Raw genomic sequence first — 16,681 nt, forward strand, 5'->3', positions numbered from 1 at the left:
GCCTTGCTCAAGGGCTCAGGGATTCCAACTGGCAACCTTTCCGTTATTGGTTTTAACATCTGTCACCTGATACATACACAAACACACAGCCATGCTCACATGATTTCTGTCACCATCAGGGCCTAGCTAACTCTAATAACTATCACCGTCAGGGCCAAGCTAACTCTAATGTCTATCATCATCAGGGCCAAGCTAACTCTAATAACTGTTATCATCAATCCAGCCACGACAGGTCCATTTCGCTTAATGTTTATTAAACTCATGAGAGACAATACAGCCACATTACCATAACTATGTTTATACAAGAGTCTCAGTTGTGAGGTTTGCATCTAATTGTTGTATAAAAGGAATGAGTAAAGATGAAACTATTTGTGAAATTTTGTAATGTGATTTTAAACTATTTAATGAAGGAAACTCCAATTCCCTTTGGAGTATAACTTAGTCATCGGCCAGCCCCATGAGCACAGACATTGATCTGGCGTCATGGGACAGCCCCTTTCCTACTGTTCTGGATATAACCCCCACCGTGGAAATGTCCCTTTAGACCAGCTTACCTCAATTACCACGAGAGGGCTAAGATTTGAGTAGAGACCATAAACCTGAGTATAAGCTAAGGTTGTAATGATTGTTAAAACTATGAGACTATTGATCCGACAGAATAAGAGCTACTCTTCGATACTCATTACTAGTCTGCAGCTAGGAATTCTGTACCCGTGAATGCGACGACTGCCAACTGCCGAAACATCTATTCTATAAGGACATTTTTTGAAAGGACTCTGAAGTACCCATTCTAACCACGAAAGACAGGCTGATGACCTTCCAACAGAAAGAAGGACGATTCCAACAGAGATCACGACACACTGAGCGTAAAAATATCTACTGATTGCAATTATTCCCGAATGAGTGAGCGTTCATGTGCAAAGGATTAGAATTTCAAATGTTATAATTATGTACTGTGTAGTGTCTTTTGTCTTTTATGCCCTTCTCAGTCCCTTTGTCTACCTAGCCGCCATACCGGTTTAGCCCACTAGGGCACATCCCCTATCCTTTCCTTGTAACAATATCTACTCTGTTTGTGTGTGCATTTCTGTGATTATTTAGTTAGTTAATGAATAAATGATTGAGACAATTGATGTACAGTGGGGCAAAAAAGTATTTAGTCAGCCACCAATTGTGCACGTTCTCCCACTTAAAAAGATGAAAGAGGCCTGTAATTTTCATCATAGGTACACTTCAACTATGACAGACAAAATGAGAAAAAAAATCCAGAAAATCACATCGTAGGATTTTTAATCCATAATTTGCAAATCAATTCATTAACCTCTTAAGACTAGGCCTCAATACTGCCCCCTTTGGAGGAAGTGCATGCCCATAGTAAACTGAAAATATTTTTTCCCAAAATTGCTAATATATGCATATAATAATTATTATTAAATAGAAAACACTCTAAAGTTTCTAAAACCGTTTAAATTATGTCTGTATGTAAAGCAGAACTCTCAGGGCAGCCTTTCTCCCAAACTCTCTCTTGTCAAGAGAAAAGTTGGGTCAACTTTGACGTCATCGCCCCCACCCTTCCCAGGCAGCTACCGATCTGGGAACAGTATGTATGTGTTCAGCGCGATGCCTGCTTTCAAATGGCGTGTTCATTGTGAGAATCCCGCGAGCCCTCGTCGTTTGGCGGGCGAAAATGTTCGGGTCACTCTCAAATACATGCACTCTATTGCGCGCGGCCGATTTGGGGCACGTTCTTTTCCAAGGAACAGCAATTGAAGGCGGTTTGTCTGTTCGCGCTGATCATTGTTTTACATGCTAAAAACATCATAAAGCTCGATTCTGCACATAGTTTGACCAGTTTAGTCAACATATAATATGTAAATTTTAAAATCTCATTTTACATTGTCATGTTATGTTCAGTAGTTCCACAACATGCGATGATTCAGCAGAGAGCCACATCAATTTACAGAAATACTCATAATAAACATTGATAAAAGATACAACTATTATACATGGAACTTTAGATAAACTTATTCTTATTAATGCAACCGCTGTGTCAGATTTAAAAAAACTTGCAATACCATGCAATAATCTGAGTACGGCACTCAGAGACCAAACAAGCCAAAAAGATATCCGCCATATTGTGCAGTCAACAGAAGTCTGAAATAACATTATAAATATTCACTTACCTTTGATGATCTTCTTCAGAATGCACTCCCAGGAATCGCAGTTCCACAATAAATGTTTGATTTGTTCGATAAAGTTAATAATTTATGTCCAAATAGCTTCTTTTTGTTAGGGCATTTGGTAAACAAATCCAGACGCGAGGTCGGACGAAAAGTCCAAAAAGTCATATTATGGGTCGTTGAAACATGTCAAACGAAGAATTAATCTTCAGGATGTTTTTATCATAAAGGTTTTTTATCATATTTTTAGTATGTTTTTAGAATTCCCTTGTCTGTAGAAAAGCAATGGAACGCAATCTACCTCTCACATGAACGTGCATCACGAGCTTGTGGCAATCTGCCAGACACCTGGCTCAATCCCCTCTCATTCAGCCCACTTCACAGTAGAAGCATCAAACAAGGTTCTAAAGACTGTTGACATCTAGTGGAAGTCTTGGGAAGTGCAACATGACCAATATCCCACTGTTTCTTCAATAGGCTATGAGATGAAAAACGACCAACCTCAGATTTCCCACTTCCTGGTTGGATTTTTCTCAGGTTTTTGCCTGCCATATGAATTATGTTATACTCACAAACATCATTCAAACAGTTGTAGAAACTTCAGAGTGATTTCCATCCAAATATACTAATTAAATGCATATTGTAGTTTTTATGGCTGAGTAGCAGGCAATTTACGTTGGGCACCTTATTCATCCAAGATACTCAAAACTACCCCCTTGTCACCAAGACGTTTTCAGATGAAGCTAAGAAGCAACAGGACTGTTTTGCTTGCACAGACTGGAATATGTTCGGGGATTCCTCTGATGGCATTGAGGAGTACACCACTTCAGTCATTGACTTCATCAATAACTGCATCGAGGACGTTGTCCCCACAGTGACCGTACGTACCCCAACCAGAAGCCATGGATTACAGGCAACATCCGCACTGAGCTAAAGGCTAGAGCTGCCACTTTCAAGGGGCAAGACACGAACCCAGACGCTGATAAGAAATCCCGCTATGCCCTCTGCGAACCATCAAACAGGCAAAGCGTTAATACAGGACTAAGATGGAATCATACTACACTGGCTCTTACACTTGTCAGATGTTGCAGGGCTTGCAAACTATCATAGACTACAAAGGGAAGCACAGCTGCGAGCTTCCCAGTGACACGAGCCTACCAGATGAGCTGTACTAATTTTATGCTTGCTTCAAGGCGAATAGCACTGAAACATGCATGAGAGCACCAGCTGTTCCGGAAGACTGTGTGATCACGCTCTCTGCAGCCGTTGTGAGTAAGACCTTTAAACAGGTCAATATTCACAAGGCCGCAGGGCCAGACGGATTATCAGGATGTGTACTGCTACTGTAACAGTATAACTTTAGACCGTCCCCTCGCCCATACCTGGGCGCGAACCAGGGACCCTCTGCACACATCAACAACAGTCACCCACGAAGCATCGTTACCCATCGCTCCACAAAAGCTGTGGCCTTTGCAGAGAAAGGGGAACCACTACTTCAAGGTCTCAGAGCAAGTGACGCCAACGATTGAAACGCTATTTAGGGCGCACCACCGCTAACTAGCAAGCCGTTTCACATCCGTTACACTACCATGCACTGACCAACTGGCAAGTGTCTCCACTGACATTTGTAACCTCTCCGAGTCTGTAATACCAACATGTTTTAAGCATGTTGCTATCCAAGAACACTAAGGTAACCTGCCTAAATGTCTACCAACCTGTAGCACTCATGTCTGTAGCCAAGAAGTGCTTTGAAAGGCTGGTCGTGGCTCACATCAACACCATTATCCAAGAAACTGTAGACCCACTACAATTTGCATACCGCACCAACAGATGACGCAATCTCCTTTGCACTACACACTGCCCTTTCACACCTAGACAAAAGGAACACTTATGTGAGAATGGTATTCAGCTCAGCGCTCAACACCATAGTGCCCTCAAAGCTCATCAATAAGCTAAGGACCCTGGGACTAAACACCTTCCTCTGCAACTTGATCCTGGACTACCTGACGGGCCACCCCTAGGTGGTAAGGGTAGGTAAAATCAAATCAAAAATCAAATCAAATCAAATTGTATTTGTCACATACACATGGTTAGCAGATGTTAATGCGAGTGTAGCGAAATGCTTGTGCTTCTAGTTCCGACAATGCAGTAATAACCAACAAGTAATCTAGCTAACAATTCCAAAACTACTACCTTATAGACAAGTGTAAGGGGATAAAGAATATGTACATAAAGATATATGAATGAGTGATGGTACAGAGCGGCATAGGCAAGATACAGTAGATGGTATTGAGTGCAGTATATACATATGAGATGAGTATGTAAACAAAGTGGCATAGTTAAAGTGGCTAGTGATACATGTATTACATAAAGATGCAGTAGATGATATAGAGTACAGTATATACATATGAGATGAATAATGTAGGGTATGTAACATTATATTAGGTATATTAGGTAACAACACATACTCCACACTGATCCTCAACACAGGGGCCCCTCAGGGGTGCGTGCTCAGTCCCCTCAGTCCCCTTTACTCTCTGTTCACTCATGACTGCATGGCCAGGCATGACTCGAACACCATCATTAAGTTTGCTGATGACACAACAGTGGCCTGATCACCGACAATGACGAGACAGCCTATAGGGAGGAGGTCAGAGACCTGGCATTGTGGTGCCAGGACAACAACCTCTCCCTCAACGTGATCAAGACAAAGGAGATGATTGAGGATTACAGGAAAAAGAGGACCGAGCATGCCTTCATTCTCATCGACGGGGCTGTAGTGGAGCAGGTTGAGAGCTTCAAGTTCCTTGGCGTCCACATTATCAACAAACTAACATGGTCCAAGCACACCAAGACAGTCATGAAGAGAGCACGACAATACCTATTCCCCCTAAGGAGACTGAAAATATTTGGTATGGGTCCTCAGATCCTGAATAGGTTCTACAGCTGCACCACCGAGAGCATCCTGACTGATTGCATCACTGCCTGGTATGGCAACTACTCTGCCTTCGACTGCAAGGCACTACAGAGGGTAATGCGAACAGCCCAGTACATCACTGTTGCCAAGCTTCCTGCCATCCAGGACCTCTATACCAGGCGGTGTCAGAGGAAGGCCCTAAAAATGGACAAATACTCCAGCTACCCAGATCATAGACTGTTCTCTCTGCTACTGCACGGCAAGCGGTACCAGAGCGCCAAATCTAGGTCCAAGAAGCTTTCAAATAGCTTCTACCCCCAAGCCATAAGACTCCTGAATACCTAATCAAATGGCTACCCAGACTACTATTTGTCAGGTGATACAGGTTAGTGTGTGTGGGTTGTCAGTTGAAACAGGTTACTGTGTGTGGGTTGTCAGGTGATACAGGTTACTGTGTGTGGGTTGTTAGGTGATACAGATTACTGTGTGTGGGTCGTCAGGTGATACAGGTTACTGTGTGTGGGTTGTCAGGTGATACAGGTTAGTGTGTGTGGGTTGTCAGGTGATACAGGTTACTGTGTGTGGGTTGTCAGGTGATACAGGTTACTGTGTGTGGGTTGTCAGGTGATACAGGTTACTGTGTGTGGGTTGTCAGGTGATACAGGTTACTGTGTGTGGGTTGTCAGGTGATACAGGTTACTGTGTGTGGGTTGTCAGGTGATACAGGTTACTGTGTGTGGGTTGTCAGGTGATACAGGTTACTGTGTGTGGGTTGTCAGGTGATACAGGTTACTGTGTGTGGGTTGTCAGGTGATACAGGTTAGTGTGTGTGGGTTGTCAGGTGATACAGGTTAGTGTGTGGGTTGTCAGTTGAAACAGGTTACTGTGTGTGGGTTGTCAGGTGATACAGGTTACTGTGTGTGGGTTGTTAGGTGATACAGATTACTGTGTGTGGGTCGTCAGGTGATACAGGTTACTGTGTGTGGGTTGTCAGGTGATACAGGTTAGTGTGTGTGGGTTGTTAGGTGATACAGATTACTGTGTGTGGGTTGTCAGGTGATACAGGTGAGTGTGTGTGGGTTGTCAGGTGATACAGGTGAGTGTGTGTGGGTTGTCAGGTGATACTGGTTACTGTGTGTGGGTTGTCAGGTGATACAGGTTACTGTGTATGGGTTGTCAGGTGATACAGGTTAGTGTGTGTGGGTTGTCAGGTGATACAGGTTACTGTGTGTGGGTTGTCAGGTGATACAGGTTACTGTGTGTGGGTTGTCAGGTGATACAGGTTACTCTGTGTGGGTTGTCAGGTGATACAGGTTAGTGTGTGTGGGTTGTCAGGTGATACAGGTTACTGTGTGTGGGTTGTCAGGTGATATAGGTTACTGTGTGTGGGTTGTCAGGTGATACAGGTTAGTGTGTGGGTCGTCAGGTGATACAGGTTAGTGTGTGTGGGTTGTCAGGTGATACAGGTTACTGTGTGTGGGTTGTCAGGTATACAGGTTACTGTGTGTGGGTTGTCAGGTGATACAGGTGAGTGTGTGTGGGTTGTCAGGTATACAGGTTACTGAGTGTGGGTTGTCAGGTGATACAGGTTAGTGTGTGTGGGTTGTCAGGTGATACAGGTTACTGTGTATGGGTTGTCAGGTGATACAGGTTACTGTGTATGGGTTGTCAGGTGATACAGGTTACTGTGTGTGGGTGGTCAGGTGATACAGGTTACTGTGTATTGGTTGTCAGGTGATACAGGTTACTGTGTGTGGGTTGTCAGGTGATACAGGTTACTGTGTGTGGGTTGTCAGGTGATAGTCATACAGTATTGAATGTAATTTATTGACTAAACATCAATAACCATGAAGCATATCTTTTATCTTTTTGCAAAAGCAAATAAGACAATCAGCAATAACAGCATCCTGCATTGTTGAAAGACAATAACAAGACATCTATAACCCTAACATTGTTTTCTTCCTAGGAGTGTGACTGTATTACAATTCTTGAAATCCTCGGGCCTCCCAAGTGGCACAGTGGTCTAAGGTACTGCCTGGCAGTGCTAGCTGTGCCACTAGAGATCCGCGGCCAGCCTGCGACCAGGAAACCCATGGGGGCGGTGAAAAATTGGCCCAACGTTGTCCGGGATAGGGGAAGTGTTTGGCCGGCAGGGATATCTTTGTTGCTCTAGCGACTCCTATGGCAGGCGGGAGCACGCACGTTGACACGGTCGCTACGGTGATTCCTCCGACACATCGGTGCGGGCTGGCTTCCGGGCTAAGCAGGCATTGTGTCAAGAAGCAGTGCTTTCGCCTCTCCCGATTCCGTACGGGAGTTGCAGCGATGGGACAAGACTGACAAGACAATTGGACATCCAATTGAGATTTAAGATTTAACCCCTCCCAACCCCCACCACCCATAACACCCCAGTGAGATGTACCCCCTCCCAACCCACCACACATAAACACCCCAGTGAGATTTAACCCCTCCCAACCCCGAATTGGGGAGAAAAAGGAGTAAAATAAATAAATAAATAAATATATTAAAAATAAACTATTGGAATCCTCATTGCTCGAAATAATAATAATACATTTTCCTTATTGGAAATGGTCAAAGGTATTACCTGCCACGTGTAACGATATTCCATAGTATTTAATGGGTTTAATTCCTATGGCTCTTTATACGAGGGTAACTATCTCAACCCCCACCGAATGTACAGACAGCGGCTAAGAAAGTTGTCCATCACTACATTACATAAACATAACTGATGATTCATTGACATTAATAATATTACTATCTGTCATGATTTCATTTTCCATTCAATCAAAAACAAACATGTCTATGTCCAGGACATCGTTACTGTAGCAAGCAATATCTCCCCCCCAAAAAGCTGTGTTTTGTCATTTGTCCCCAAACCCCACCCAAATTAGCCTATTTTACGCCTGGTGGGACTTGGTAATTGGAAGTCTTTTCCCCGACTTTGTCTACTGCTGGAAAAAGGCGAAAGCAAACATCGACCGGTAGGTAGTGCAGACCTGGCTTTCTGCTGTGTAGCTCTCTGGAGTGGAGTGGTGCTGTATAGGGCCTTTTCTGATGTTCAGTCTGACTGCATGAACAAGCAGTACAAACTCAGCCAGCCTGTTATTGAACGAGGGATTGATATAGAGGAGTCTCTTCTCTTACTCGTTACTCTCATACTATTTTCAGGAGTGGTAAGTCAAATCCTACTCTATGTTTACAAGCTCACTGCATGGCATCTAGCCAGAGTAATATATATATTTAATATGTCTCTATGAGAGATTTAACCCTTCCTAACCCACCACCCATAACACCCCAGTGAGATTTAATCCCCGCCCAATGCCCACCCATAACACATGTATCTACACTGCATGGCCGACAAACAGTTATTGTGCTGACGTTGCTTCCAGAGGCAGTTTGGAACTCGGTAGTGAGTGTTGCAACCGAGGACAGACGATATTTACTCGCTTCACGCTTCAGCACTCGGCGGTCCCATTCTGTGAGTTTGTGTGGCCTACCACTTTGTGGCTGTACCGTTGTTGCTCCTATTTCCACTTCACAATAACAGCACTTACAGTTGACCGGTGCAGATCTAGCAGGGCACAAATTTGACGAACTGACTTGTTGGAAAGGTTTCCTCCTATGGCGGTCACTGAGCTCCTCAGTAAGTACATTCTACAGCCAATGTTTGTCTATGGAGATTGCATGGCGGTGTGCTCGATTTATTACACCTGTCAACGGGTGTGGCTGAAAAAGCAGAATAAACTGATTTGAAAGGGTGTCCACATACGTTTTTATATAATGTATCTCTCCAGAAAGATGTAAAAACCCTCCTAACCCACCACCCTTATTGGGTGAATAGCAAACAGAACCCAGACATTATCTCCAAATCACACGATGAGAAAAATGAGACCTCTCAATACCGATGATGTGTTGATCTGTCAGACACCCCTGTGACCACTGCCTAAACCCTGATTAGAAGAACAGAAAGAGAAGCCTATTTCCTCTACTCCATCTTATTAGACAACAGCTCTACTAACAATGAGTTACCGTCTGAGAAAGCCCTGTGACCTCTGCTTAGTTTGAGAAAGCTCTGTGACCTCTGCTTAGTTTGAGAAAGCCCTGTGACCACTGCTTAGTTTGAGAAAGCTCTGTGACCTCTGCTTAGTTTGAGAAAGCTCTGTGACCTCTGCTTAGTTTGTAGACTTCTAGCCTCCTCTTGTCTCAGCTGCTCTCTCCCTCAGACCTAAATCTGAACACACCCCTGGCTCCTGTATGGGTTCTGATTGTCCAGAAATAGCATTGTCTACGTGCGCACGCACGCACACACACACACACCCACCCACCCATAGACGCACACACACACACACACACACACACGCACACGCACACACGCACACACACACACACACTCAGTAGCACAGCAGTGGGCATCAGTCCAACTGTGAGGGGCCCAGCAAATTGCCAGTGATTACATTGAGTTCAGACATTCCAAAGGAGAGAGCGAAAGAGAGAGAGAGAGGGAGAGAGAGAGAGAGAGAAAGACATAGAGACAGAGAGAGAAGAGAAAGACAGAGAGAAGAGAGAGAGAGAGCGACAGAGAGAGAGAGAGAGAGACTATCCAAAATGTGGATATGAGGAGAAATCACTTTGCAACCCTCTACAGCATTATAACAAAGAGCCCAGAACAATAAGATATACAAGAAACATGACACATCCTTGAACCAGCAGTCAAAGACTATCAGAATCCTGTGGATACCCCAGTTACAGAAGAAGACTATCAGAGTCCTGTGGATACCCCAGTTACAGAAGAAGACTATCAGAGTCCTGTGGATACCCCAGTTACAGAAGAAGACTATCAGAATCCTGTGGAAACCCCAGTTACAGAAGAAGACTATCAGAATCCTGTGGATACCCCAGTTACAGAAGAAGACTATCAGAGTCCTGTGGATACCCCAGTTACAGAAGAAGACTATCAGAATCCTGTGGATACCCCAGTTACAGAAGAAGACTATCAGAATCCTGTGGAAACCCCAGTTACAGAAGAGGAATATCAGAATCCTGTGGATACCCCAGTTACAGAAGAAGACTATCAGAGTCCTGTGGAAACCCCAGTTACAGAAGAAGACTATCAGAGTCCTGTGGATACCCCAGTTACAGAAGAAGACTATCAGAGTCCTGTGGATACCCCAGTTACAGAAGAAGACTATCAGAGTCCTGTGGATACCCCAGTTACAGAAGAAGACTATCAGAGTCCTGTGGATACCCCAGTTACAGAAGAAGACTATCAGAATCCTGTGGATACCCCAAATACAGAAGAGGAATTATTGGAAAACCTATGCACTCTCCAACCCAAAAAGGCCTGTGGTGCTGATGGTATTGTAAATGAAATGATCAAATGTACAGACCACAAATTCAAATGGGCTATACTCAAACTCTTCAACATTATCCTCACTGCAGGTATTTCCCCCGATATTTGGAACCAGGGATTGATCACACCAATCTATAAAAATGGAGACAAATTTGACCCAAATAATTCATTGCGTTAACAGCAACTTGGGGAAAATTCTCTGCAGTATTAGAAATAGCAGACTACATGATTTCCTTGATGAACACAATGTCCTGAACAGAAGCCAGATTGAATTTCTAAAAAAGTATCGTACAACAGACCACATTTACACCCTCCACACTCTAATTGATTAACAAGTAAACCAAAACAAAGGCAAAAAAGCATTTTATTAAATCAATGTACACTAAAAACAAATGTGCGGTTAAAATTGGCAACCAGCAAACAGACTTCTTCTCTAAGGGACGGGGAGTGAAATAGGGCTGCCCAATAAGTCCAACACTATTTAACATCTACATTAATGAATTGGCAAAAACATTAGAATAATCGGCAGCACCTGGTATCACCCTACACAACACTGAAATCAAGTGTCTGCTGTAGACAGATGACCTGGTGCTGCTGTCTCCCACTAAGGAGGGGTTACAGCAGCACCTAGATAATCTGCACAGGTTCTGTCAGACCTGGGCTCTGACCGTTAACCACAGGTTCTGTCAGACCTGGGCTCTGACCGTTAACCACAGGTTCTGTCAGACCTGGGCTCTGACCGTTAACCACAGGTTCTGTCAGACCTGGGCTCTGACCGTTAACCACAGGTTCTGTCAGACCTGGGCTCTGACCGCTAACCACGGGTTCTGTCAGACCTGGACTCTGACCGTTAACCACGGGTTCTGTCAGACCTGGGCTCTGACCGTTAACCACGGGTTCTGTCAGACCTGGGCTCTGACCGTTAACCACGGGTTCTGTCAGACCTGGGCTCTGACCGCTAACCACGGGTTCTGTCAGACCTGGGCTCTGACCGTTAACCACGGGTTCTGTCAGACCTGGGCTCTGACCGTTAACCACGGGTTCTGTCAGACCTGGGCTCTGACCGCTAACCACGGGTTATCAGACCTGGGCTCTGACTAACCACGGGTTCTGTCAGACCTGGGCTCTGACCGTTAACCACGGGTTCTGTCAGACCTGGGCTCTGACCGTTAACCACGGGTTCTGTCAGACCTGGGCTCTGACCGTTAACCACGGGTTCTGTCAGACCTGGGCTCTGACCGTTAACCACGGGTTCTGTCAGACCTGGGCTCTGACCGCTAACCACGGGTTCTGTCAGACCTGGGCTCTGACCGTTAACCACGGGTTCTGTCAGACCTGGGCTCTGACCGTTAACCACGGGTTCTGTCAGACCTGGGCTCTGACCGTTAACCACGGGTTCTGTCAGACCTGGGCTCTGACCGTTAACCACGGGTTCTGTCAGAACCGCTAACCACGGGTTCTGTCAGACCTGGGCTCTGACCGTTAAACGGGTTCTGTCAGACCTGGGCTCTGACCGTTAACCACGGGTTCTGTCAGACCTGGGCTCTGACCGCTAACCACGGGTTCTGTCAGACCTGGGCTCTGACCGTTAACCACGGGTTCTGTCAGACCTGGGCTCTGACCGTTAACCACGGGTTCTGTCAGACCTGGGCTCTGACCGCTAACCACGGGTTCTGTCAGACCTGGGCTCTGACCGTTAACCACGGGTTCTGTCAGACCTGGGCTCTGACCGCTAACCACGGGTTCTGTCAGACCTGGGCTCTGACCGCTAACCACGGGTTCTGTCAGACCTGGGCTCTGACCGCTAACCACGGGTTCTGTCAGACCTGGGCTCTGACCGCTAACCACGGGTTCTGTCAGACCTGGGCTCTGACCGCTAACCACGGGTTCTGTCAGACCTGGGCTCTGACCGCTAACCACGGGTTCTGTCAGACCTGGGCTCTGACCGCTAACCACGGGTTCTGTCAGACCTGGGCTCTGACCGCTAACCACGGGTTCTGTCAGACCTGGGCTCTGACCGCTAACCACGGGTTCTGTCAGACCTGGGCTCTGACCGCTAACCACGGGTTCTGTCAGACCTGGGCTCTGACCGTTAACCACGGGTTCTGTCAGACCTGGGCTCTGACCGCTAACCACGGGTTCTGTCAGACCTGGGCTCTGACCGCTAACCACGGGTTCTGTCAGACCTGGGCTCTGACCGCTAACCACGGGTTCTGTCAGACCTGGGCTCTGACCGCTAACCACGGGTTCTGTCAGACCTGGGCTCTGACCGCTAACCACGGGTTCTGTCAGACCTGGGCTCTGACCGTTAACCACGGGTTCTGTCAGACCTGGGCTCTGACCGTTAACCACGGGTTCTGTCAGACCTGGGCTCTGACCGTTAACCACGGGTTCTGTCAGACCTGGGCTCTGACCGTTAACCACGGGTTCTGTCAGACCTGGGCTCTGACCGTTAACCACGGGTTCTGTCAGACCTGGGCTCTGACCGTTAACCACGGGTTCTGTCAGACCTGGGCTCTGACCGTTAACCACGGGTTCTGTCAGACCTGGGCTCTGACCGTTAACCACGGGTTCTGTCAGACCTGGGCTCTGACCGTTAACCACAGGTTCTGTCAGACCTGGGCTCTGACCGTTAACCACGGGTTCTGTCAGACCTGGGCTCTGACCGTTAACCAAAGGTTCTGTCAGACCTGGGCTCTGACCGTTAACCACGGGTTCTGTCAGACCTGGGCTCTGACCGTTAACCACGGGTTCTGTCAGACCTGGGCTCTGACCGTTAACCACGGGTTCTGTCAGACCTGGGCTCTGACCGTTAACCACGGGTTCTGTCAGACCTGGGCTCTGACCGTTAACCACAGGTTCTGTCAGACCTGGGCTCTGACCGTTAACCACAGGTTCTGTCAGACCTGGACTCTGACCGTTAACCTAAAAAAAAATATTCCAAAAAAGGTCAGGAAATAAGGATGACAAATATATATTCTATTTGGACACAGTTCTATTAGAACACACCAAAAACTACACATATCTAGGACTAAATACCAGCAACACAGGTAGCTTTCCCATGGCTGTGAACGAGCTGAGAGACAAAGCAAGAAGAGCATTCTATGCCATGAAATTTACAACCATCTAAAAACCAGTGACCACAAAACATCCCATTACACAGCTCTACAATGTCAAGAGATGAAACACGAGAAGAGTCCCCTCAGCCAGCTGGTTCTGAGGCTCAGTTCACCAACCCAAACCAACCCCATAGAGCCTCAGGACAGCACTCATCTCATTCCATCACACAGCTCTACAATGTCAAGAGATGAAACAAGAGAAGAGTCCCCTCAGCCAGCTGGTTCTGAGGCTCAGTTCACTAACCCAAACCAACCCCATAGAGCCTCAGGACAGCACTCAGAAGATCTGGCCCAACCAAATCATCACAAAACAAAAAGAAAAATATATCACCTATTGGAAAGACACCACAAAAACAAACAAAGTAAACTTCAATGCTATTTGGCTCTAAACAGACAGTACATGGTGGCAGACTATCTGACCACTGTGACTGATAGAAAACTGAGGAAAACATTGACTAGGTACAGACTCAGTGAGCATAGTCTGGCCATAGAGACCGGTCGTCACAGACAAACCTGGCTTCCCAGAGAGGACAGTCTGGCTATAGAGACTGGTCGTCACAGACAAACCTGGCTGCCCAGAGAGGACAGGCTGTGCTCACTCTGCTCCAGGGGAGAGATAGAGACAGAGATGCATTTCCTATTACACTGTGACAAATACTCAGACCTAAGAGAATATTTCTTTCTCAAAATTATAATTCAATACGAAGAATTTGAAACGATAAAAGATGAATAAAAAAATCTTATATTTATTGGGTGAAAAGCCTAAATGTGCAGTTTTGGCAGCCAAATATGTGTCCTCCTGCCACAACCTGAGGGACAGCCAGTGAAAAGTGCAAAATAATGTCGATAATATTTCCCATCTTGTTTTGTTTTGTCTTTCATACCGTGTCATGTCTCTTCTCAGTCATGTTGACACTGGTCTACTACCAGGTCATGTGTCTTCTCAGTCATGTTGACACTGGTCTACTACCAGGTCATGTCTCTTCTCAGTCATGTTGACACTGGTCTACTACCAGGTCATGTCTCTTCTCAGTCATGTTGACACTGGTCTACTACCAGGTCATGTGTCTTCTCAGTCATGTTGACACTGGTCTACTACCAGGTCATGTGTCTTCTCAGTCATGTTGACACTGGTCTACTACCATGTCATGTGTCTTCTCAGTCATGTTGACACTGGTCTACTACCAGGTCATGTGTCTTCTCAGTCATGTTGACACTGGTCTACTACCAGGTCATGTCTCTTCTCAGTCATGTTGACACTGGTCTACTACCAGGTCATGTGTCTTCTCAGTCATGTTGACACTGGTCTACTACCAGGTCATGTGTCTTCTCAGTCATGTTGACACTGGTCTACTACCAGGTCATGTGTCTTCTCAGTCATGTTGAGACTGGTCTACTACCAGGTCATGTGTCTTCTCAGTCATGTTGACACTGGTCTACTACCAGGTCATGTGTCTTCTCAGTCATGTTGACACTGGTCTACTACCAGGTCATGTGTCTTCTCAGTCATGTTGACACTGGTCTACTACCAGGTCATGTGTCTTCTCAGTCATGTTGACACTGGTCTACTACCAGGTCATGTGTCTTCTCAGTCATGTTGACACTGGTCTACTACCAGGTCATGTGTCTTCTCAGTCATGTTGACACTGGTCTACTACCAGGTCATGTCTCTTCTCAGTCATGTTGACACTGGTCTACTACCAGGTCATGTGTCTTCTCAGTCATGTTGACACTGGTCTACTACCATGTCATGTGTCTTCTCAGTCATGTTGACACTGGTCTACTACCAGGTCATGTGTCTTCTCAGTCATGTTGACACTGGTCTACTTCCAGGTCATGTGTCTTCTCAGTCATGTTGACACTGGTCTACTACCAGGTCATGTCTCTTCTCAGTCATGTTGACACTGGTCTACTACCAGGTCATGTGTCTTCTCAGTCATGTTGACACTGGTCTACTACCAGGTCATGTGTCTTCTCAGTCATGTTGAGACTGGTCTACTACCAGGTCATGTGTCTTCTCAGTCATGTTGACACTGGTCTACTACCAGGTCATGTGTCTTCTCAGTCATGTTGACACTGGTCTACTACCAGGTCATGTGTCTTCTCAGTCATGTTGACACTGGTCTACTACCAGGTCATGTGTCTTTTCAGTCATGTTGACACTGGTCTACTACCAGGTCATGTCTCTTCTCAGTCATGTTGACACTGGTCTACTACCAGGTCATGTGTCTTCTCAGTCATGTTGACACTGGTCTACTACCAGGTCATGTGTCTTCTCAGTCATGTTGACACTGGTCTACTACCAGGTCATGTGTCTTCTCAGTCATGTTGACACTGGTCTACTACCAGGTCATGTGTCTTCTCAGTCATGTTGACACTGGTCTACTACCAGGTCATGTGTCTTCTCAGTCATGTTGACACTGGTCTACTACCAGGTCATGTGTCTTCTCAGTCATGTTGACACTGGTCTACTACCAGGTCATGTGTCTTCTCAGTCATGTTGACACTGGTCTACTACCAGGTCATGTGTCTTCTCAGTCATGTTGACACTGGTCTACTACCAGGTCATGTCTCTTCTCAGTCATGGTGACACTGGTCTACTACCAGGTCATGTGTCTTCTCAGTCATGGTGACACTGGTCTACTACCAGGTCATGTGTCTTCTCAGTCATGGTGACACTGGTCTACTACCAGGTCATGTCTCTTCTCAGTCATGGTGACACTGGTCTACTACCATTGCTTTAATATATTGTTCTCATTAATATTGTTGTAGTTGTTGTTACAATTTTTCTCGCTATCGCTTTGGTGCATTTCTTAGATCAAAAGTACAATTCTTGATACTACTTGTACAAATTCCAAATCATCTAGTCACTTATGCACATCATTAAAGCAATTTCTTATTCCTTTGAACAAATTGCAATTGATAATGTACAAGTGTCAGCTTTTTTCCACATTATCAATTGTTCATGTCATGTTGATCAAAATATAGTAGATGGTTCTCTGTTGAATAGTCTTAACCCTCAAAACATCTAGGCATTAGTTCCTTGCATAAGCCATTACATGCAAAATTGTTGAATTATTTGTCATAAACTGTC

The 16,681-nt window shown here is 45.7% G+C and overlaps 1 long non-coding RNA gene across 6 annotated transcripts; it reads left to right on the forward strand.

Moving 5' to 3' along the window:
* The first annotated feature begins 14,432 nt into the window (after positions 1-14,432).
* LOC127906687 (uncharacterized) lies at positions 14,433-16,240 on the forward strand. Of its 6 annotated transcripts, none has more exons than XR_008062428.1 (4): positions 14,433-14,818; positions 14,862-14,904; positions 14,991-15,377; positions 15,593-16,239. It is a non-coding gene; the product is annotated as an uncharacterized LOC127906687 (long non-coding RNA). The 6 variants fall into 6 exon arrangements; XR_008062429.1 differs by having other exon boundaries at positions 14,486-14,560; positions 14,647-14,904; positions 15,593-16,240; XR_008062425.1 differs by having other exon boundaries at positions 14,433-14,904; positions 15,593-16,237.
* The last annotated feature ends 441 nt before the right edge of the window (positions 16,241-16,681 follow it).

This window comes from Oncorhynchus keta, chromosome 13, assembly GCF_023373465.1.
Source record: "Oncorhynchus keta strain PuntledgeMale-10-30-2019 chromosome 13, Oket_V2, whole genome shotgun sequence".
Classification (NCBI taxonomy): Eukaryota; Metazoa; Chordata; class Actinopteri; order Salmoniformes; family Salmonidae; genus Oncorhynchus; species Oncorhynchus keta.